The 23,829-nt window shown below is 38.8% G+C and overlaps 1 protein-coding gene across 7 annotated transcripts in view; it reads left to right on the top strand.

Annotated features, from left to right (window-relative positions):
* The window catches only part of SYT1 (synaptotagmin 1), a 482,297-nt gene that overhangs the window by 92,039 nt on the left and 366,429 nt on the right, over positions 1-23,829 (top strand). For 5 of the 7 annotated variants that reach the window (XM_037886032.2, XM_037886013.2, XM_043547286.1 and 2 more), the window contains exon 2: positions 8,925-9,034. The exons of the other annotated variants lie outside the window; for them this stretch is intronic. The gene's annotated coding sequence lies outside the window, so the exon portion shown is untranslated. The remainder of the gene's footprint in view (positions 1-8,924; positions 9,035-23,829) is intronic. 7 annotated transcript variants of the gene reach the window in all.

Genomic DNA, 23,829 nt, shown 5'->3' with positions numbered 1-23,829 from the left:
TTAGCTTCCCTCCTCATCGAGTTACTGCTTGAAAATCTCCTATGGTGGAGCACCCATAGGGACATTTACTTGAAGAAATGACTTGAGTTCTTTGAGGTGTTTTGTCCCTACGGGTTCTCCACCTCCCGCCCTCCTTCTTGTGTGTGGAGGCTCTGCTTCACTTTTGAGAAGGAACTGAGTGATGGTGGGCCCACGCCTACTTATATGCCCTACTTTGGAGTCATGAGGTGCTGCTCTGCACAGGTGTGGGCCTGCAGCACTGCTTTTCATTCTCTGGTTGAGAACACACTGGTGCATGCTCATCCTGTGGTGGAGAATCCGTAAGGACAAAAAAAAAAATCTAAAAACTCAAGTTATCGTAAGGTAAGTAACCTCTCCTTTTTTACTGTGAGGCAGGATTTTTTTGTGAGTGATGCATCTGTGAGGAGCTAATGTATCCAGGTGGTGCTGTATCCTGCTGCTTTGCTAGTCAGTTAGGGACATGTAATAAGTAAGAACTTACTCGTGCTACTCACGAACTATCGAGCATTTGTATCTGGTTATTTTCTGCACATTTCATTTTGAGGCCTTGGAAAAATAAAAGCATTAATTTGCAATTAGATCATTTCATCTTTCAAAATGTCGAGTTAAGATGAAGTGTATAATTAGATGTATAAAATTGCATGCCATTGCCACCCACTCAGAGGCGACATGTGCTATTTTCCTTCCCCATCAAGTGCTGTACAAGAATTCTTTCATGGTATAAGAGAGCCATGGCTTCCAGGGTAAATAAAAGTAACTGAAAATGGTATTTCCATCATTATATTGGATGTTCTGGTTTGATAAAATGGATGTTGTGTGGGTATACTGTATATCTAATATATATTAATAGAAGGTATTAATAGAAAAGACTCAGTAGGTTGTGTAGTCTTCCCTCTGCCAAGGCAGGATTGTACCCTACGGTGTATTTTGTTGTATTTGCACAAATTCATTTCAAATATCTTAAGAGTTGTCTTCCACCATATCTTTTGGGAGTTAATTTTGCTCTTGGGGAAGTGATCTTTGATGTTCCCCTACACAGGCAGGTCTTTTCCATCACCTCGTTCTCCCCACCACCCAAAATAATAAGAAAACAAAGGAAAACGTAAAAACTATATTGACCTAGCTGAATTGTTGTCTTTTAGGCAACAGAATCTCATAAATCTAGTTTAAAAGGAAACGACTCACATTATAGTAAATAGTCTACTGGTTGCAACTAAGCTATAACACAACAATGAATGACTACACTATGTGAAAACGAAGTGGTAGTGAACTTTTTTTTTTCCTTTTAGTGCGAACACTAATTTTCAAGGGAGCTAATTAAAATCTTTATCTGATCCTTAGCTGTGAGAAAGCTCTGCCTGGATGCACGTGATAAGTTCATAGCCTTTGGGATTTATTTTTTTTTATTGTATGATTTTGAGTTGTCATGACTAGAGGTGTTTTTTTTAAAAAATTATCATAGGCATTTGTTGGAGCAAACAGCAGCCTCTCCTCTAAATGCTGTTGCTAAGAAACAACCATTTAAAAATGAAAGGGGTATGTGCAAATAATGTTTATTTCAGTTCACCATGGCTGACTGGGTAGGAGGGGAGAGAGAGACATCCTCTCCATCCTTACTAGTTAATGAGTTGTTGTCTTAAATTCTGCCCAACAGAGGGTACAGTTTATAATGCTCAGTGTGATACCTTGGTAACTTGCAAGGTCAATAGTCAAAGCTCTGGAAAAAGTATTGTTTTATCAGCTTAAAAAAGTCACACGGGTCTTTAGATACAGAGTGATATTCTGTATTAGTTGGACATCAGTAAAGAGCACTAAACTCTTATGTTGGGGTTATAGGCTGTCAGCTGATCACATCAGTTGACATTAATATTTTCTAAATGAGCACTTGCATGAATCAGGAAGAGAGAACCTCAAAAAAATTGCCCTTTCTCTGACAGCTTGTTAGTTTTGTGTGTGCAGGTTTTTTTCCCTTGTAGCATTAAAAATAAGCAAGTTTTTTTTTCCCCCATCAGCACAGGGGTCTTATACCAGCAGATTGATCATGGTTTTTTGAAGTCTTTCATAAATTGAAGGTCACGCTCATAGTTTAAGCTTGAGGTATTGTGCTTTAGCAGCAAGTAAATGAGTTGATCGGTATGGAATTGGGTTGGCGAGGGAGGTCAGAATGTAGACTTAAAGACAGGACCTGCTGCATTATAAAGAAATGGTTTAAAATTCATGTGCTTATTGTGTAGTGACCTATGGATTTATTTATTACTGTGTATTCCAGCATTTGTGCATGGGGATAAAGCTTATGGGACATCTAAGCAAGAAGCTCTCTGTGTATTCTAAGCTATCTATAGAAGAAAATCAAAGTTAATAACTTGAATTATAGTTTAAAACTAAAAATATCCTAAGGGGTAGGAGAGATCCCAATTCGGGGATTCCATCTGATTCTGGTTAATTGCTGACAAATAGTTTGTGTGTGTGTCTGTTATGGCCAACAGGTCTCTTCTGAATTTGATGGTGAATACAGAAGGGGCACTAGCAGAATTTCTAGAAGTGTTATAATCTATGTGACAATATTGAAAAGCTATATAATTGGGGGACTCATGCTGATACAATTTTATAATCTCACTTGCACAACACTGACACTTTTCTAAAAAAACGATATACACTTTATTGTCCTATGACTCTTGAGAAGGAAATAGAGAAAGAGGGCCACACTGTTATGTGTACATCCTGAAAAGTAATCAGTTAAATTAATAGCATGCAAGTGAGTTAAGAATTTTGCACAAAGACTCATTTACATGTTGTCCTGCTAGATATACTGGAAGTTAAGAAGCAGGCAAATATTTTCTTGGAAACAAGGATGGCTTCCATGGCCTTAACACACAAGGTATTGTACAAGTTTTATACTGAGCAGAGAACATCAGTCACAGAAAAGACAAATGGCCTAGAACAACATATGAGGATCAGCTGGGTAATGTTGAAAGGTGGTAACACAAAGATGTTGGCAAGAGAACTTTCAGGTCATGATTCTTATAGACGTTCTTATAAACTATACCTAATACAATTTATATGAATAACACATAGTCTTAACGGCTGCCAAGGAGAACAGGATCAGCCCTATTACATGGCAGCCCTTCATGTGCAGCACTGGCTTTACTAAGAGTTAGTCACGCCACCAAGCTGGCAGGATCTGTGCTCAAGTTGTCTCTATATAAGCAGATGCAACATCTGTATGTAAAAAAGATTATTTATTGTCTCTCATCCCTTATCGGAATACATCCTTAGTTGCAGGAAAAGAGGGTGGGTTGGTGAAAATATCCTGCAGAATGTAATCCCAAGATGGTTGTTACTTGGCTGGTCCAGAGTTATTTCATCTCCAGAATAGGGTTATATGTGTTTCTGCAGTTCTTTCTGATCTTCTGTTTTGGCAAGGGGACTCAGTACCCCTGGTATTGGCACTCTGGTATCCTGCAATAATTTTTGCCAAGTAATGGAAAGGAATTCTCCAAAGCATCCCCAACTTAAAGCCATAAAAGTAATTTGGCACAAGTGAATGTGCATGTTTCTCCCCTATTTTCAGTTCATGATTGGTGCAAAATGCATTCTTCTCCCCATGCTTGCACAGCCTTGCCCAATCCCTTGATTGATCAGGCATCAATTTACATATCTGCCTTTGTTCAGATATAAAATGTAGTCTATGCTCAAGCCTTGCCACTCTGGATAGGATCTTTCATATGTACAGTACTCTACTAAGCCTTCAAATTCTATAAAAATACAGAATTGGCCCTTTGTTTCAATACAAATTATTGCAAAACACTTGCAAAACACTATGGAATACAAAAACTATACCAGAAATCTTCCATTGATCGTTTTTACATCGAGAGAATATAATTTCCAACTGTGCAGTTCTAGGGCAGAAATGACAATACTGACAAATGTTTCCCCACTGCATTATTTGTGGGGTCCATTGTGAACATGGTCTCTATTACTACTACACAACATCCCATTAACATTGTTAGTAGAGTTAATTGCAAAAAAAATAAAAAATAAAAAAATGTGGAGACAGCTTTTGACTATAGAGTGTATATCAAGTTTTGTAGCATCTAAATGTTCGTTAATATCCTAGCTATTATTGTACAAGCTGTGTACGAAAGCTCTGGAAAAAGCGTACGGTGACATAAGCCGGATTTTGCTGAAACCTGGGCAGTTGTCCAAAGCATCAAATAGAAGGGCAAGGAGGATCTGTTATATACTATCCAAGCCCTTATTATTTATATGTTTTGTGATTTTCATTTAGACAGGAGAATCATGTAATAAACTTTTTATATTTTCCCCAGTTTAGTGTGGAGTAGCTTAAAAATTGTAGTGTAACTGAATCATAACACAACATAATGTGATCATCGAAATAGCTGCATGTGTCACCTAGTGCATTTAGGTCAAGGCTGACTGAACGATCTTACTGTATAGGAACAGATGCCACACTTCTTAGAGATTCTTGTCCCCATTGCTGAACAGAGATAAGTTTTAACCTGCCTCAGACTAAAATAAATGCTATTATGATGCAGGAGATAGAAGTACAGTAGGCAATCAGATAAAAGTTGAAATGACTTAGTATCTTTTAGAATTATAATAGTATTTGAATTTTACTTGTAGATTAATGATGCTTCCTGAAATTATTCGGCATTTTTATGGCTCTAACATCTTGAACTAAAAAAAAGAACAATGCAACACATTGTATAGGATTAAAATCTGATTTGAGAAAGGATTGAAAAGTTTAAAGGAGGTATAAATATTGGGTCAAATCATAAGCTCCTTGCTTTGCTCCAGTCTTTGGTGAGACCCAATTTTTCCCTTGTGTGTATGTTTTAGAAATAAAAAGCCACATAAAACCCTCAAAGCTTTGTAACCCTCAAGATGCATTCATTTACTAACTTCAGTAGCTGCATAATCATTACTGTAGCCCTTGTCTTCCCAGTCTCTTATCATCCCAGTATTTATCCCCATCCTTTGTTAGCTTTTTTTGGTCTTACCTGCTCCAAGAAGGTTGCAGTTTATGGGCTCTGTATTGTTTGTAAGGCACCATGCCCTTATGGCATCGTAGAAATAAACTAACTTTGCTGGCTCATTTGATGGAGTTGTTGCCATTGTGGGCATAGGTGTTGCCTATGCACCCGTGGCTTGAATTGGTTTCCATTATATACAGGGTTTACAATTTGGTTCAATGGCTCTTAGCACTCCCACTATAAAAATTGTTCCAGCACCCCGGCTTTGGCCCATAGGAGTTCGTTTTTTTGTGTCTACTGAGGAAATATATAGGATACACAAGTTCAACCACTAGCTGTTGAATGAAACCAGTCTGGATTTTTTTTTCCCCCAATGAAACATTTTTTGTTGGAAAATGTAGATTCATCAAAACTGAAACTTTTTGTGGAATTTTTTTTGGCTAAATAGAATTCTTGTTTTTCAGCCAGTTCAGTTGTTGAACAAACTAGGAATGTCTCATTAAGTATCTCGGCACCAGTTGGCAGATACCAAATAATCTGTTGCACCAAATTTTCCTTCGGACACTACAGTAGCACAAACATATTTTTGTAAGCATTCAGACATGTTAGTTTGGCTAGCATTACATCATGTTAGCATGAGCTCATCATGTGGTTCACCAGACTTCTTTTTTGGAAGTCTACAGAGAATATTTTCCTCTTGCAGAAAAATTTCAACTTTTGTAAAATATCCCTCTCAAGCTACATTGACTGTGTTAGAGAAGTTACTCAGGCTAACACACATCAATTTATTCTAGTCTTTACAATGCAACTGAAACCATAATGGTCTTAAAAAATTCTCAAACATCTTCAGATTTAAATAAACACTGCAGTCTTCATATGCAAGCAAAACAAGGGAATGCACTGACCTCTGTGTCCTTCTAAAAGGGAGTAAGCACTGAACTGCACTTCTTGGGTCTGGATAATGAAGTCTACTGTAATCAGCTGGTAACAAACATTTTGTTTCAAACTATGGAAATCGCCAGTCAACGTTGTTGTTTTTGGGGGGTTTTTTTGGACTGATTTTTTTTTCTAGACAAAGTTTAAACGTAATGTTTGATTTTACCTACATCTTCCAGTGCTGCTAGTACCATCCTGTACTAGATGATCAGAGCTTTCTAGATAAGAGAGCCTTTTCCTGCCCATTCATGATAATTTCTCTCTTTCTCCCCCTGCCCTTGAAAAAAGACACTGATTGTGTTGGGAAGCTGTCTGAGGACCAGGACCTCAATGAAGAAAGGCTAGTTCAATTTTTTTTTTTAAATGGGCTGCCTAAGCCACTAGCTTGAACAGGTATGAATGAATCTGAAAATTTGGATACAAAATGCAAATGGAAAATATTTCTGAATGTGATTTGTATTTATACAAATATTTGTCAGAACTTTTTCCATAAAGAACCATTTGGTATCGGGCAACAACTTCCAGTTTGCTAAATAGCCCATCAAAGGGCTGTTAGATGTAGTATTGGATAGAAATTTAGGGACTATATTCAGGTGTTCTATATGCATCATGCAAATAACTGAGTACTGAAAGTGAGAAGTATTATGAGAACAAAGCATTTAAAATCTTCTATTGCTGCTGTGTTTCATAATGTAGTAGGATACCAAAAACATCTGCTTGGTTTTCCTGCTGCATTTTGTCTCATTAGCCATGTTTGCATATATTTTATCCCCCCCCCTTTTTTTTTTAAATACTAAACTGTTCCTTTGAAATTCCTGCTGGCACAGAAGAAAAGAGGATATTTTCAAGTGTCTAATCGAGGAGCTGAAGAAAATAGTCTAAAGCTATTGAAAATATTTAGAAAGTATTTAGCAATATCTCTTAAGTACAATCTCCTGTTTTTTTTCTGCAATTTTAAATTTAATACTGTACTTTTAGTGATCTTTAAGAAAGTGTATGTAATGTCATCTGCTATAATTGTTTCCAAGACCTTAAGAATATGGAAAAAGCCTGAACTTCACAATAATGTGAAAAAGTCCCTTACTTTTCTGTGCCTCAGTTCTCCAACTGAAAAATGAGTAGGACACATCATTTCTCCTGTCCTTTGACTGCCTTGTCTATTTAGATTTGTAACGTTTTCAGGTCAGCGACTCTCTCTCATTATGCGTTTGTACAGCACTAACACGGGGCCTATAGTCACAACTCTAATGTTAATAATATGCAGAAAGGCTATTTAGCTCTTTGGCTGCAACACCCTAATGTGGACTTGTATCAAGGGACCTGTAACAGAAATTTTGCCTGAAACACCCCACCATCTTCAGAAGGTATTGATCTGGGGGGAAATTGTTTCTACTAAATCACTAGGGGAGGTGGCTCATTTACCCCACCTGAGGTAGGATGTAAGGTGTGGGTGGAAATTTAGGAGTAGCCAAGCCTGTGGAAAAAAATTAAACTTATGTTTGTTACTGCTGCACCTTTGTCGAAATGGGTTAGCCAATATTCAGGGCCTTGCTTGGTTGTTTCATTAGGAGGAGAAACTGATGATGAGTAAAGTCCTGTTTTCCTGACCCCAACCGGAATAAGCAACAGCAGGGAGTTTTCTTGCTTATAACTTCCAAGCCTGCCTTTCCACCCTCGCTCATGCCTTCTTTTCTGCCTTTGTCACCCACACCCCACACAGAAAAACACAGCTGCAACCAAACAACCTCCCAGGCCTTGTGTTCACAGTCAGTCCCAGGGAAAACCCTCTAATTCTCCCTGAGTTCTTGCGGCAGTCTTCCCCTGTGGCAAAGTGCCAGGGGTGGGGCCTTCTGGTTTTTCATGTATCTTATTCCATAAATGAGCTTAACTGCTCCTTCCATTTGGATGAATGAAGTGTGGCTCACCCGCCCATAAGCTTTAATGAGGTCTATGATTGCCTACAGCTCAAAAGACCGGCTTGCTCTCAGTCATTAATGCCTTCCAACATAACATTATGTTGTTGTGGTTGTTTTCGTTGTTGATAAAGCTGACCAAAGGAAGACTTTCCATACTGGGTGAACTGTGTTTATAGAGCAGATTGGAAAAGCCGTCTGCTTAGAGGGCCAAATTCTATAAAGACTGATCCAAAGCCTATTAAAATCAACTGGAGTCTCTTGATTTATTTCAGTAGACTATAAATCAGTCCCCATAATCTTTACCCAGCCAAAACTCCCATGGTAATCAACTGAATTCATTAGGTATATTAACTGAGTAAGACCTGTGGGCTGTGACCCAAAACAAAGTGTGATTTCTGCAGAGTGAATTCTTCTATCGTCACATTTTACAGTAAAGAGTTTACTCAATACTGACTAAAGTAAGGACACCTGGGTTTCCTGTCTTCAGTTGCCACAAGTTTCCATTGACTTTTCTAAAGTCCATATCAGCAAAGCGTTGTGGTGAGAGTGATAAACATTCACATAATTTTGGTTATGTATTATGGCCTTTAATCTCAAACAGGCAGCAAGATGAATGAATGATCAAGAAGTTAAAACTATGGAATCATTCTCTCACGCGTTTATCAGCTGGCATACAAGTATCTCATTGGGGTGACAGCACTAGAATGGCAAATTCACCACGTTTGCCTCAGTTTTAAAAAGTGCAGAAAACAAAAAATATGGTCACATTAATAAAGTAAATAAATAAAACCCCACGTGTCAATGATAAAGAGTGACAACATACAGAAGGAAGAAATTTCTTCATCCAAGGTTCATTTTTGTAGATCTTATGATTGATTCTCCTTTGTTGCCTCTCAACTTCTCACAATCAAGAATTGAAGGGGATAGAACAAACCAAGAATAATTAATGTGTGTTCTAAACAGCAGTTGGTTGTGGGCAAAGAGATAATAGCAAATGCAAGTAGAGACCTGCCAGACAGTGTTTAAATGGAATCTCTCTCACTTTCTCTTTTTAAAGTGAAAAAGAAAAGGGAGCTTGAGCAGTGAAGAATCTAGAACCTGACCGGTACATATGTCACTCAAGATTTCCCTGTGAATAGAAAACTGCATTGATGCCGATCATATAAGGTATTTTAAACACACCAAAAAATGTTTGGTATCCTTGTGGATGTTGTATAGCTTGTGAAATGTTTTAGTGCAAGATACTTTTCGATAGAGAAAATTAATTTTTTTCTAAAAATGGCTTTTTCGGACTTCAGGGATATGTCAAATTAGTGGAGGCATATTTTTATGGCTCCTGTGTTGCTATTTCAGATTGCAAGTATAAGCAAAAAACAGTCTGTATGCATTTGCTGACTGTTCAAATATTTCTTGCATTCCTTTGCCTTCTTTCACTATTGACTTATGCTTCATCAAATTCAGAGTTGTCATGGTTCATTATCCATAGATGATCCTGGGCAGTCTTCCATCATAAAAAAAAATATGCTGTGGCATCTGCCTTTGAGCTTTTGTGTACCACTGTTTATATCCCTTCTAGGCAAGGTTTTCTATCTTTGGTTTAACCTCTGTTTTAATATACAGTATTGATGGGTACAGCAGCATGTATCATTGGTTTCACATATGTATGTCTCAATCCATGGAAACTAGATACATGACGTTATGAACAGTGTAGTTGTGTTTATAAAATGTCTGCTGTATTGTTTTAGCTAGTGATTCCATCCAATTCAATTATTACACAGCTCAGAATCTTCATTAGCCAATCAAATTGCTCCCTCAGTCTGTCATTTTGAGTTCTTGTACTGAATGTAAGAGTGTTTTGAAGTTAGTTGTAATTGAATTATGAATAATGATCTTTTTATTCAGTCCCATGTTTTCTGAATATTCAGATTTTAGAAACCATAAATGAATTCCACAATCCTGACACTTTATATTATTAATATTGATTATATTCATAAAAGTTAATTATGTCCAGACACTCAAAATTATGTTTAATGAATTGAATTACCATAGAGGAAATAAAGATTCAAGTGGTTACTAGTATTAAAAAATACTTTTTTTTAATGAAAACTTATGTACTTAAATAATGGTAAATAAATGCCAGTTCACGCTCTTTTGTATCCTACAATTCACATGTTGAATGCCTTTGATTAGGGAAGTTTTGAAGTTAAAATTTCTCTATGTACTTCTTTCCCGGGGTAATATTTTAAATTTAATCAGAAGTTAACTTATTATTAAAACTGCATTCATTACTTCTAACTTCTTTATCTGAAAACAGATGTTGTCAGTAGTGACATTCACTACTAATTTTAGCTTTGTTTCAATGCCTCTTGAATTAGTAAATATTTGAAATAATATGAACTGAAATAAATGGCTTTATATATCCAATATAGTTTGTTTATTAGTAGACTATACACAGGTACCTCTGCCTACTACAGCCCAGAGATCCAGAGACACTTAGGTGACATTCTCCCCTTGGAAGTCATAGCACAAGAGAAATGTTAGATTCCCTACATTGTTACAAGCTTGATACAACTTCTGATTAAAATACCATAGTATGTACCATTCCTTCTAACTGTTGAAAGGTATTTTCATAGTCTGAAGTTATTTGCAAGACTTTTGATGCATGTCACACATTATTCATACCACTTTTTCTTGCTTACATTGCAAGGACTTCATTCTGATAGAGCTTTCTGGTGTGTGTGTGTGTGTGTGTGTGTGTGTGTGTGTGTGTGTGTGTGTGTTTTGGAGGGAGAGCTTCTAGAATTTGAGATAATTCACAGGTCAAATGACCGACAAAAACCTACAAAGCTGAGAAAATGCCAATAAAAGTTCACAAAACAAGTGAAAGTCTAAAAGTGAATGAAAAGCAATATGTCCTGCTCTGTCTCCTATGAAAATAATACACTTACAAAAGCTTAGTATTGTTTTTCTATTTGTAGAGGGGGTGTCCCAGTGAAGCTAAGTCTTTCAGTCCATCTGTGACCTTAGCTCTGGCTCTTGTTTTGCCTAAAGGCTGTTTTATTTTCAGTACAAAAAATTCAATACAACCTTTTGCAATTTGTAAGAAAGGGGAGGAGAGATGGAGATTGGAAAAAGAATTATTTTCTTACTGCCCCAACACTTTCTCCCACAGATACTGTTGAAAATGAATCTTGATTGCAGTAGGAGTGTGTTCATTAGGATGATAAATATTAATTTCCATCTCTGTTCTCAATCATGTGTGTCTCAGTCATGTGTAGCTTCTTCTGGGAATATGAACTACTTCTCATGAATGTGTCTGGGAGTTAAATAAGTCACCAATGCTTAAATCTGTTCTCGTAGATAACTCATTCTAATTGAAATGAGGACTGGCAAATGTTTTGGGATCTGAGAGCTGAAGTTCCTATTTGAACTGTGGTTTCCAGGACTGGCATTCACATCTGACTGTGTTTGAACCTGGATTGCTACTAAACAGCTTACCCACATATACCAGTGATCAACAATAAGATATGTAACTAAGAACATGGAATAGAATAAAGTTTCCTGTGAGGTAAATATAAAGTAGAAAGCACAAACGGAACAAAACTATGTCAAGGCATATTTCAGAAAAATCTATAAAGGGCATGTTGGGACTGAATGGGCTGCACAAAGCCACTTCAAGTACTTTTAGCAATGAACTCTAAATGTCTGCCAGGTAGCAATCACCGTTCTTACTTAGCTGAGCATTCAGGCATTGCTTTTTTAATAGCATCTTCCAATCTTGATAATCATACAATGTATTATAAGTTATCAGTAAAATTTTGATTAAAGGGAATTATCTACTAAGATCTCAGTTACACAATAGGATCCATGCTGATGGCCAATTATGCTGGCACAAAGTCCATTGGACTTCATTGGGATCCTATTGCATGATCAGAGTGTGTATCTTTCAAATTACAGATTTTAACATTTTGTATCAAGTGACTTTGGAAACTTTGGATAAAATCAACCTTTGGGCCAAACTCTTCCCTATTACAACTATCTTGGCCTCTCCAGAAATGCAAAGTGACTCACCAAAGATGTAAAATCACCTTATTAGAGCCCCTGGGGATTCTCATACTTTAAGAGGAATCCTCAAATGGCATAGAACTTTCAAAGCAGGTCTACTCCAGCCCACTAGCTCTGACACTGTCATAGGTGGAATACCCAGGAGAAGGCAGGATAGCCAGTGGGCCACTATGCCCCAGTGATTCCCCAGTTATTGGAATGGTCCCTTCGGGATCAGTAGCAATTGCTACAACTTAAAGCTGCCCCCAGGCTTCTGTAAATTGTGCTTTTGTGAGTTTGGTACTTTTGGCCCTAAAATCAGGGAACCCAAAGCTAAACAGTCTTGAGAATATTGCCTCTTAAGTTCAGTGAAGTCATGCCTGCTTATACCAGAGCTGAATATGTTCCTGTTTGGCAACTCTTCCACTTTCTTTTTAACAGTATTCTGTAGCCCATTGATTCAGGAACAGAAGAACAAAATCTGGAATCCTTATTCAGTTCTCTTGCAGGAAAAACTCTGGTGACTCTAATGGAGTACAGGGAGTCCAGGCAAAATTCCATTATTGGAGTTGACCAATGGAACAAATGGAGGATTTAGCTCACAGACATTTTATCCTCACTATAATGCATTTATTAATCTTATAAACATATATAAATATCTACATGTTTTTATGCAGTTAGCAATGCCAAAGTGTTGCTTCCTGAGTGTTGTTTAAGTGGGTTGAGAAAAATGACAGGTCTTCCTATCTAATCCCAAGTATTTTTTCAGAACCCTTTTTCCTTGCCAATAGACTTACCAAATTCTCTGGACACCAAAAGTAAGGCGTAGTTATAAGGTGTTTCTGTATAAACACCAACTATTTTCTGAAGTAAGGGATAGTCCAACTGATGAACTCTCACTTGAAACTTGTTCATTGCAAGTGTGCTTCAAAGCTGTTAGAATTTGCAGACTTGTCTCAAAGAACAAAGGTCATAAAGTGTAATAACACATATGAAAATATGAACGTCTGTCCATGATTCCTCTTTCCCATCTCCCTCCTGCTCTCATAACCAGTACTCCTTACTTTTCTTACATCCTCCTCTGGTGACCCAGTGATAATTTAAAATCCCTCTATGAAAACCTCTTGGTATTTCCTAGTTAACTTGGAAGTAACACCAAATTCCTCATTCCATGACATCACCAATACCATCAGTTGCAATGAGACTTCTGTTTTTTGTTTTTTTGGTTTTTGTTTTTTTTTTTTCAACTATCAACAGTGAACCAGAAGTACCATGAGGATTTTGCAGGAAAAACTAGAATTTAAAGCAGGTAGCATAGCTAAGCACAGACTTTACTCTCCCGTATCAGAGAGACAATAGAAATGGTGATCCAAAAAGTTTTTTTCCTCTTCGTGGGATGCTGTATTTATGATAGGCTCTTAACAAAGTGTGTAAAGCCCCTCCCTCCCCCCCCCCCCCCAACAACCATCATGGGCCTCTCTACCTTGGGTCCTGAGCCTACTGTTTCTGTTAGTCTTAAACAGAAACAATTGTGCACAACCAGTTCAAAATCTTGAAGAATCACCTCAGCTAACTACGTGGAGCAGGGGCCTTACTGTGAGCTCCCTACTGTCCTCGGTCTCCCAAGAACCTTCCCAGTGGAAGTCAACAGGGAAGCTGGTCAGGAAATGGGCTGTGTTTCTACAGAAAACTTCCAATTTTTTCAAAAACTTGAAAACCGAAAATATTTCAGTTTTCGTCAAGGGGGAACTGAACAGCTTTTGAGGAAAGACAAGGTTTGCCACAAACATTTTCATTGGGTTGAAAACCCAATTTTCTATGGAAAAAAAGTTTTGAGGGAAATTGTTTGACCAGCCCCAATCACCATATTGTGATCCCTAATTAGCAGGGTGATAGGTCCAACTCATTGTTGCATGATGCCATTGAGACCAAGAACATAGCAAAATTCCAAAAGCCATTGGACATTTATATAGATAATAAGAATATCTAAAGTTATGTTAGTAAATACCAAGAGAAAGTTTTAGAAGAGAGAGAAAACTGTTCATGTTCAGGGCATGAACCAATCTCCAATTACTAGATGTTAAGAGGAGCCTCCCGTGGAGGGCAGATTATACTACATCTAATTGCTGCAGGGTTTCATGCACCTTCCTCTGAAGTATTTGGTCCTGTCAGAGACCTTGAGTCAGATCCACTATTGCAATTCCTATCTCTCTAGCATCATAGTATGATGTAGACCCTCTTCACTAGAAGCTGGATCAAAACCAGCAACTTGACATCCAACTATGGCAATTCATTGTGGGTACATCTGAATAATTACATTTCCCATCCCTTTACTCCCTGTGCATGGAAGGTACTTAAGATAGCGTGAATCAATATTTTGATTATTTTCCCAGACATGCAATTGTTTTTGTTTTGTTTTGTTTTCTGGTTTATATGTTGGCTGAAAAATAGGTCAAATTTATCCCTGGTGCAACTCAACAGACATCTGGAGGGCAAATTTAATTCAATATGACACACTGTATACTTCATTGCAAAGCTCTGAGACCACTGTGTAACTTCCCCCTCTAGGAATTTAGTAAAGAAATCACTATGATTAGGACTGTTATCTTCATTGCTTCTTGTTTCCCACTAATGATGAGCTCATGCAATTTTTTTTCTTATCTTGATGTTTCTGTGTTGTGGTGAAGAAACCTTAGCTGATGAGCAAAAACAAAGAATGCAAAAAATAAATAGTTTTGTGTAAACTAGGAGACCATGTAGACTGACTGGCTTATACAAAAAGGCAAATACTGGTCTCAGTTACAGCAAAGTAAGTTAGGAGTAACTCCTTTTTAAGTCAGTGGAGTTACCTGAGTGTGAGAAGAAAATTTGGCTTGATATACATTTTTGGGGCCATTTTATTTTTCTTCCAGGTGTATAGTAATCCAGAATTTGACTTCCTGGACTAGGAAGAAGGTAATCTCTTTCCTAGGACTCTGAGATCGATTTCTCTGTGCCCCAACGATACTCTTTCCCTTTAAAGGTACAACATTGGTTGCCTTTTCCTCCTTACAGTCCTGGAAAAACTCATATTCTATGGACACAAGGGGACTGGCTCTTCTTTTATCTTGATATCTAGACATTTATATTTGAACAAATCAGAATGGTGTCTATAAAGAGGATCAGAAGTTTTGTGCTATGGCCTAAGACTAACAAGGGTCTGAACTAGTCTGTCTTTTTATAAATGGTATTGGAGTCATGGGCCTGAGAGGGGAAAGAGCCTTTACCAACACTTAGTCCCTTCTGCGCAGAAGGGACTAAGTGTAATAGTGAATGACTCCTGACATTTGTGTACAATCTCTATATAGCAAACTCTGTGTATCACCTTAAAGGTGAAATGCACATTTCATATTTGAAGTTATAATGAAGAACAAAACTGAGCTGAGTTTCTATTATTAGCCTATCCAAATGATGAAGAAATTCTGCTTAGGGCTTAATCCTATAGTCAAATGTTTCACATTTAAAACTCCCAGTAAAGCAGAGTTTTGCCTGTGTGGGACTTCAGGATTGGATCCTAAATAGGGTTGCCAACTCTCCAGGATTGTCCTGTGCTCTCCAGGAATTAAAGATCTATTTTTAATTAAAGATTATGGTCATGTGATGAAACCCCCAGGAATATACATATCCAATATTGGCAATCCTGGTCTGAAATATATATTGTGTTACTGTTTCATAAATACTGGGCCTGCTTCGGATGTATTTTTTTACTACTGTAAGAACATTGATTTCAAGGAAGTTCTTCTGTCTTTATGCTTCCTGTGAACTCAGAATCTGCCCCAAAGTTTAGTTTATGGAAATAATTTTATTTTCAGTAAAACTGTGTTTATGGTAGAAGTGGAGAGCTACTGATTTTTGTTGTTCAATTATTTGTATCCAGTGTGGCTTGAATTTTGTGCTGGTAAAGAAAAGCAAGCAGGCTAAATTCTGCCATGGTGCATCCTACTGACCATACTTCCTGTTATCCAATCAGCCCTGCTGGCCTAATACAGATAAATAATGCACAATATACATAGTATGTGTGTGTTTATAACCACCTCTTAACTGTCATCATTCAAATTCTATGTTAATGATTCCGCAAACACCACATTAATGGTCAACTTTCTAATGGCAACCAGGATATATAATGACTGGTATTTATATTGTATATGCCTATATATTATGGAAATGTATAGGTTAGAGTGTTATCAGCATTACTACTACTGTTTTGTTCCTGACATTGTGAGAAAGAAGATGAACCAAGCAAAACAATTAATTGACTTGTACATGACCAACTGTTTTGAACAGTTTGTCCAGACAATGGGTTTATTTTCTCCTATCTTTTTTCTTTTAAAGAGACAATATGATGTGAAATCTTTTTGTATTTTTGAAGTACAACTGCTTATCTGTGCCTGACACCACATCACATCATTATGAGAGGTCCAAAGTTTGCAGTTCTTTCTTGGATTTAATTATCTAGCACTTTTCAACAGTAGCCTGACTGCTACTGACATGCAGAATTTCAATTTGTTCAAATATCTTGTGTATGTGCGTGCCTCCTTGATATTGATAACAGTGGCTTCTGTTAGTGCTTATCTGCTTTTGAGTCTGAAAATGGAATAAAGAAGGAAAATACAAAGTAATAGCTACATGCTCTAGTTAGGGAGGCAGCCATCAAGGCTTTTTATCACACTAATATTTGGAAAAATACGGTATGCGTGTTGAAGCTTAGTTTTTCAGATATCTCAAGGAAACAGAGATTGCAAGGAACCGGTTTGGCATGGCAAATATGCCCACAAAGCAAAACAAATCATCATCCAAACAAGGAGTGATTGGTCTTGTGGGATTCTTTGTTACATTTTCCTGATAGCTTTCTGACATGTTAATTATCATGTTTATCTCGCTTGCTAGCTACAGTTTTTTGACTCTGTGGTGTACTTGATGTTTGGGTTTTTTCCCCAAACACAGCAGAGATGAGAAAAGAAGCCATTGTTAGTTTTTCAGTGTAACATGAACCAGTAAGTGTGGACAGTCAAGGTAAAGAAAATTGTAAAGAGAAGAACCCTGTATTCTTGTGTTTGCAAAATAGATTCTCTAAGTAATGAGCAGTTAGTAAAATGGAAGCAGAATTGAAAATATGGGTGAATTTGAATTCATCTGTAAAGGAAGTCATAAAATTCAGGAAGCATGGATAATGTAGGCACAGGTCAAGTGTTATATTGTGCTCCCTTTTAAATGAGTGGAAACATTGAAGACCTGTATTTTGAAATACAATATAAAACACAACTTGTGCCTATAAAATGTTCTTGTGTCCCTGCCACACCCTACCCCAGAGAAGGGCAGTAGGGAGGTCCTCCAAGCTGCCTAGAGTGGCTGTGTGGGAAGCAGCCAACCAGGGCCCAGTAGGCTAGTATAAGAAGAGCTGCAGGGCCAGAGCAAGTTCAGTTCCTTGCTAGAACTGGATGAGAGTGGATGGTGCTCCAGGCTGGCTGCTGGGACTCCACGAGGACAAGGTCCTGAAGTAAGGGTGAAGAGTGTGTGGGAGCCACAGGGAAGTGGCCCAGCGAATTATAGCAGCAACACAGTTTATTTAAAGGGACATTGTGAACGGCTGCTATCTATAGGGTCCCTGGGTTGGGACCCAGAATAGAGGGCAGGCCCAGATTTCCCCTCCCCCCACAGTCACTGGGAAAGTGGCCTGGACTTTGAGGCACCCCAGAAAGGGGACTGCACTGTAGTGGCCCAGCTGAAGAGCTGGGACCAGAAAGGCCCTGAGAGGGCAAAGACACTGCGTCCAGGGAAGGAGCAGGGATGAACTGAGAGACACATCACAGAGGGCACTGAGAGAGGCCCCTGTTGTACCCCAAAAGGGGTTTGCGTTGCATTTTTCACTGACGGACAGTGTATGTGACTCAGCCAGAGGGCTGAATCGCTGAAGACCTGCCATAGAGAGAGAGTGCAGGCACATGCGTGGTCTGTCAACCAAGCAAGATCATTAAAAAGCTTCAACAGGACTTTATTTTCAAAGTGGAAACCTCTTTACCAAGTGAAGTAGTCCCTTGTGTAATAAATGCTGTGAGGTCTCTGCTATCTTCATGCAACATAACCTGGTGGTATGCACTCTGCAAATCAAGAGTAGAAAACATCTTTGCTCCACAGAGTTCTGCAAACACAACTTCTATTTGAGGAAGAGGATGACTGTCAATCACAATAGCTTTATTTGGCTCCCTTAAGTCCACACAAAGGCGAATGCCTCCACCCTTCTTCTGCGTCACAACTGTAGGTGAAACCCATTCCGAGGAGTCGATCTCTTTTTAATAATGTCCTTTTGAACAAGTTTTCTAAGTTCCTCTGAAACAGCTTCCCTGACTGAAAATGGTAAGCGCCATAACTTCTGTCGTACAGGCATCACATTATTCCGCATTTTAACTTTATGAAGAAACCCATAAGCACAGCCGAGTTTCTCCTCAACCTGGTGTTGTGTCCCAGCTGAAACTGGTGTGTGTACTGCAAGAGTGCTTTGCTGAGGAAGATCAATTCGTCCATTAACTACCCTGAGATTTAAAGCAGCCAATAAATCTCTGCCAAGGATGGGAGTGCCTTTGTGGACAATGTAGAACTCTGCAGTTACACAGCAGTCACCAAAAGTAAGCATTACTGGCAGGCAGCCATGTACTGGAATATGGTTTTTCAAATAGAACACCAAGTGAAGTTTGGGGCCAGTATGAGGCACATCTTTAAAGTAATGTGGATAGATGGAATCAGATGCTGCTGAGCCAGTGTCCAACATTAGCTGAATAGAGTGTGGTTTGCCTGAGGGTATGGTGGAAGTGTTTACAGTGTACTTTATCTGTTCTGGAATATGTGCAGTAGTGATTTTGTCCACTCTCAGCACAGTAACATCTGGTATTGTAACTGCATGCACCTGTTGATTGAACTGGCTACTGCGACACACTTTAGCAAAATGTCCAATCTTTTTGATTGCACTGAGCTACTTTTGCCAGACATCCTGTGTAGCTTGCAAGGTGTTGTGAGGATCCACAGCGAAAACATGCTTTTACTGTATTTTGAATTTGCTGATTTGGTGGTTTTTCATTAGTTTTCCTCTTGCAATTGTGTGTCTGCAGTGGTAGTGAACTTTTTCTGCAAAGGAGTCACAGCTTGGACTGTGCCTCCTGTATCCATGTTCATTATTTTGGCTTCAGCTGTAGCTGACTCAATCTGAGTAGCAATGCTTATTGCTTTTTCTAGTATAAATTGCGCTTCTAGAAGTAAGCGTTCTCTTACATGAAGCATGGTTGTTTTCTCAATGAGCTGGTCTCTAATCATCTCATCTGCCATATTCCCAAAGTCACAGATTACAATCAGACTCCTCAGGGAAGCAATACACTGAATTATAGTTTCCCCTGGTTTCTGCTCACGCTGGCGAAATCTGGAGCGATTAGCTGCTACATTCGCTTTTGGCACAAAAAAATTCTTTAATGCAGTGAGTGCAGTCTCATATTTATCATCTGCAAGGGGGAAAGTGTAAAATATATGCTGCCCTTCTGCACCAAGGCAGTGGATTAGCAGAGCACGCTATCTTTCTTCAGAAATCTCTGTAGCACTGATTGCAAGCAGATAAATCTCAAACATATGGATCCAGGTAGTAAAAGCAATTGGAGGCTCACCTGGGCTTTGCAGAAAAGGTGCAGGTGGGTTCAGAGGCAGAAGATCCATCTTCGTCACCAAAATGTTGCATCAACTAAGCAAGGTATTAACAAGCTTCAACAGGACTTTATTTTCAAAGTGGAAATCTCTTTACCAAGTTGCTGCTGCACCCTCTGTAGCTCTCTCCCAGCCTCTCAACTCCTCTCTCCTCCTTCCTGTTTCCTGTCCTTTCAGACTCCCTACAGCCAGTGCTCTCAATTCTAATAATTACAAGCAACATCTAAACACCACAATGCGCTCGGCCGGGGGGCGCTCTTGAGAGGTGAGTGCAACCCTGTTACAATAATAAATACAGTATGGTGGTGTTTAGTTGACATTTTGGGGGGTGAAAATCAAACAGTCTATAGAAATATGAAATGCTGGTATTTTCAAAGTTTCAATTTACACAAAGGTTTAGTCTTAAAGAATATTAATTCTATTTTTATAGCTGTCAGGAAACTGTTTTGGCAGAAGCAAAATGTTCTTAATATACTGTGCCCTAACCAATGAACTATTGGATACATGCAGGCTATCAGTGCCTCTGTGTTGTTTTTTGTGAATGCAGCCCTTTATTTCATTTGCTTTTGTAATGCCCAAACCAAAACACTTTGTGTGACAGACTACATTCTTATGTTCACCTTTTTTTACAAAACTATGAAAAATTTTGTAGAAGTATGCCATCTGAGGTGTCATTTGAAAACTCATAATCTGATGAACATCATTGTTCTGGTAAAATATGCGTGGCGCCATTGTATGTAAAGTTTATAAGATTCTACTATATAACATTGCTATAACATGTTCCAAAGGTAGAAAAGCAGGCCCAAACCAGTTCTTCAGAGTCAAAAAGATACACTGATGCACTGGCCAGGTATCGGCATAATCAAATGGACTATCCTGAACTATCACCTGGCTAATGGCAATTCTTTGGCAGAAAGAAGGGTGTAAGCGAGAACTTTACATATTGGCAAAGACACAACTGGGGTTTTTCCATGTAAACAGACTGTTGCCTGAGCCCCAGCTGGAGGTAATCCTCAAATTGGGAAGAAGGGTATAAGAATGAGAAACAGAGTCACCCAAATCACCTCTTTCCCCATCTCTACTCACAACATCAACATCTGAAAGACAAAGGAAGTATCACTGAACAGGGGGGAAGTCCTGGCTGAAGCAATCCAGCCAGACTGCTGTTAGCTTATAGTGAGGAAACACCTTTTGCTTTTAACTACACTTAGCTTGATAAATTAAGTATTAGTTTGCCTCTTATCTTTTATTTTCTTTGTGACCAATTCTGACTTTTATGCCTCATTACTTGTAGTCACTTAAAATCTGTCTCTCTGTAGTTAATAAACTAGATGTATTGATTTTATCTAAACCAGTGTGTGTTTGGATTGAGGTGTTGGGAACCTTCACTTAAGATAACAGGACTGTGCATATCATTTCCCATTGATGAAATGTCAGACTTTCTCTGAGCTTGTATTATTCAGGATGGTGCTGGACAGTACAAGATAAACATTTCTGGGGGACTGTCTGGGACTGGGAAGTTGCTGGTGTCGTCCTATATATAATTAATGAGTGGCTAGCCAGAGCATTCATGTAATTCAGCGGGGAATGATGTTGCATGAACTGGCCAGGAGTGGTTGTTCTCACAGCAAAGCAGAGAATAACACACCCTAGCTTGGAGAATTGAGGGGACACAGCTGTTGAGCAGTCCAGATTGTACTCTGGGGAATATTGCATTTTGTTACACCCAAAATGAAACATTTCCAACTTTTTCAATTAGCTGACAATTCTGAAAAAATTTGGGTTTGGGTGGAGCCGACATTATTTTTCACTTTTTTGGAACTGCCTGCTAACCAGACAATGAGTTATTTGTACTGATGTGGCTTCTATTTCCATGCCTGCCTCCATCTTGTCAATGTCAGGGACTGAACAGGAACTTCCTGAGTTAACCACATGAGTCTGTATAATTTGATTTTAAGAGCCAAACTCCAAAATTATTAGCTGTAACATTCAGATATTCTCTCTGGATTGTGTATATAGTGGCAGGGGACATGTAACATGCACTGACCAGTGTGGGGGTGGTGGGGGGAATCTGTGTGTAGTGACAGAGGGTGGGAAGAAATCTTTCTTTATTATGTGAGCCTCGCCAGGAGGTAGGACAGTTAGGTACATCTGATATATTGGCTCTTGTAAGTGAGCTTTAAAATCTACTGGAACAGCACTAAAAAAATTAAAATAAAAAGAAAGGAACAGGTGGAGACAGGACAGAGAGCTTCCATCACTTAACATCATTCCAGTTCTTTCTTTCTTTCTTAGAAACAGATGGCTGCATTAAAATGGGATTCCTTTCTATTTTATAAACCTTAGTACAGTATAAAGTAAATTTCATTCAACGGCAGCAAAATTGTACATATTTATGTATGTGGGGGATGCGTGATACTTCTTTGGTGAGCTCGAAAATACTTTTCAAGTGAATAGGTTTCAGAGTAGCAGCCGTGTTAGTCTGTGTTCGCAAAAAGAAAAGGAGTACTAGTGGCACCTTAGAGACTAACCAATTTATTTGAGCATAAGCTTTCGTGAGCTACAGCTCACTTCATCGGATGCATAAAGTGGAAAATACAGTGAGGAGATTTATATACACACAGAACATGAAAAAAATGGGTGTTATCATACACACTGTAAGGAGAGTGATCACTTAAGATGAGCTATTACCAGCAGGAGAGCCGGGGGGGGGGGGGGGAGAAAACCTTTTGTCGTGATAATCAAGGTGGGCCATTTCCAGCAGTTAACAGGAACGTCTGAGGAGCAGTGGTGGGGGTGGGGAATAAACATGGGGAAATAGTTTTACTTTGTGTAATGACACATCCACTCCCAGTCTCTATTCAAGCCTAAGTTAATTGTATCCAGTTTGCAAATTAATTCCAATTCAGCAGTCTCTAGTTGGAGTCTGTTTTTGAAGTCTTTTTGTTGTAATATTGCGACCTTTAGGTCTGTAATCGAGTGAGCAGAGAGATTGAAGTGTTCTCCGACTGGTTTATCAATGTTATAATTCTTGACATCTGATTTGTGTCCATTTATTCTTTTACGTAGAGACTGTCCAGTTTGACCAATGTACATGGCAGAGGGGCATTGCTGGCACATGATGGCATATATCACATTGGCAGATGTGCAGGTGAACGAGCCTCTGATAGTGTGGCTGATGTGATTCGGCCCTATGATGGTGTCTCCTGAATAGATAAGTGGACACAGTTGGCAACGGACTTTGTTGCAAGGATAGGTTCCTGGGTGAGTGATTCTGTTGTGTGGTGTGTGGTTGCTGGTGAGTATTTGCTTCAGGTTGGGGGGCTGTCTGTAGGCAAGGACTGGCCTGTCTCCCAAGATTTGTGAGAGTGATGGGTCTCCTTCAGGATAGGTTGTATATCCTTGATGATGCGTTGGAGAGGTTTTAGTTGGGGGCTGAAGGTGATAGCTAGTGGCGTTCTGTTATTATCTTTGTTGGGCCTGTCCTGTAGTAGGTGACTTCAAAAACAGACTCCAACGAGAGACTGCTGAATTGGAATTAATTTGCAAACTGGATACAATTAACTTAGGCTCGAATAGAGACTGGGAGTGGATGTGTCATTACATAAAGTAAAACTATTTCCCCATGTTTGTTTCCTCCCCCACCGCCCCACTGTTCCTCAGACGTTCCTGTTAACTGCTGGAAATGGCCCACCTTGATTATCATGACAAAAGGTTTTCTTCCCACCCCGCCCCCACCCCGCTCTCCTGCTGGTAATAGCTAATCTTAAGTGATCACTCTCCTTACAATGTGTATGGTAAACATCCATTTTTGCATGGTCTGTGTGTATATAAGTCTCCTCACTGTATTTTCCACTTTATGCATCCGATGAAGTGAGCTGTAGCTCACGAAAGCTTATGCTCAAATAAATTGGTTAGTCTCTAAGGTGCCACTAGTACTCCTTTTCTTTTTACAAGTGAATAGTTGTGTACAGCACACTGTAACTGTAACTTACGCACATTTTTTCCAGTATATTTCTGCAGTGCTGTTCATTCTGCTTCCCTTTTTCACCAGCAACAAAATGGCTCCTTCTGTGTTAATACATTTTCCATGTTTGCTGCTGTAAGCAAGATACATTCTGGTCTTTCTACACTCCATGTTTTAAAATGTGCACTTTGTCCATTTATAAGCAGCACAGGACACTATCTAGCTTTAA

Source organism: Chelonia mydas, chromosome 1 (genome assembly GCF_015237465.2).
Source record: "Chelonia mydas isolate rCheMyd1 chromosome 1, rCheMyd1.pri.v2, whole genome shotgun sequence".
NCBI lineage: Eukaryota > Metazoa > Chordata > Testudines > Cheloniidae > Chelonia > Chelonia mydas.
Note: the sequence above shows the minus strand (reverse complement) of the source record. Positions and strands in the feature narration are given on the sequence as shown.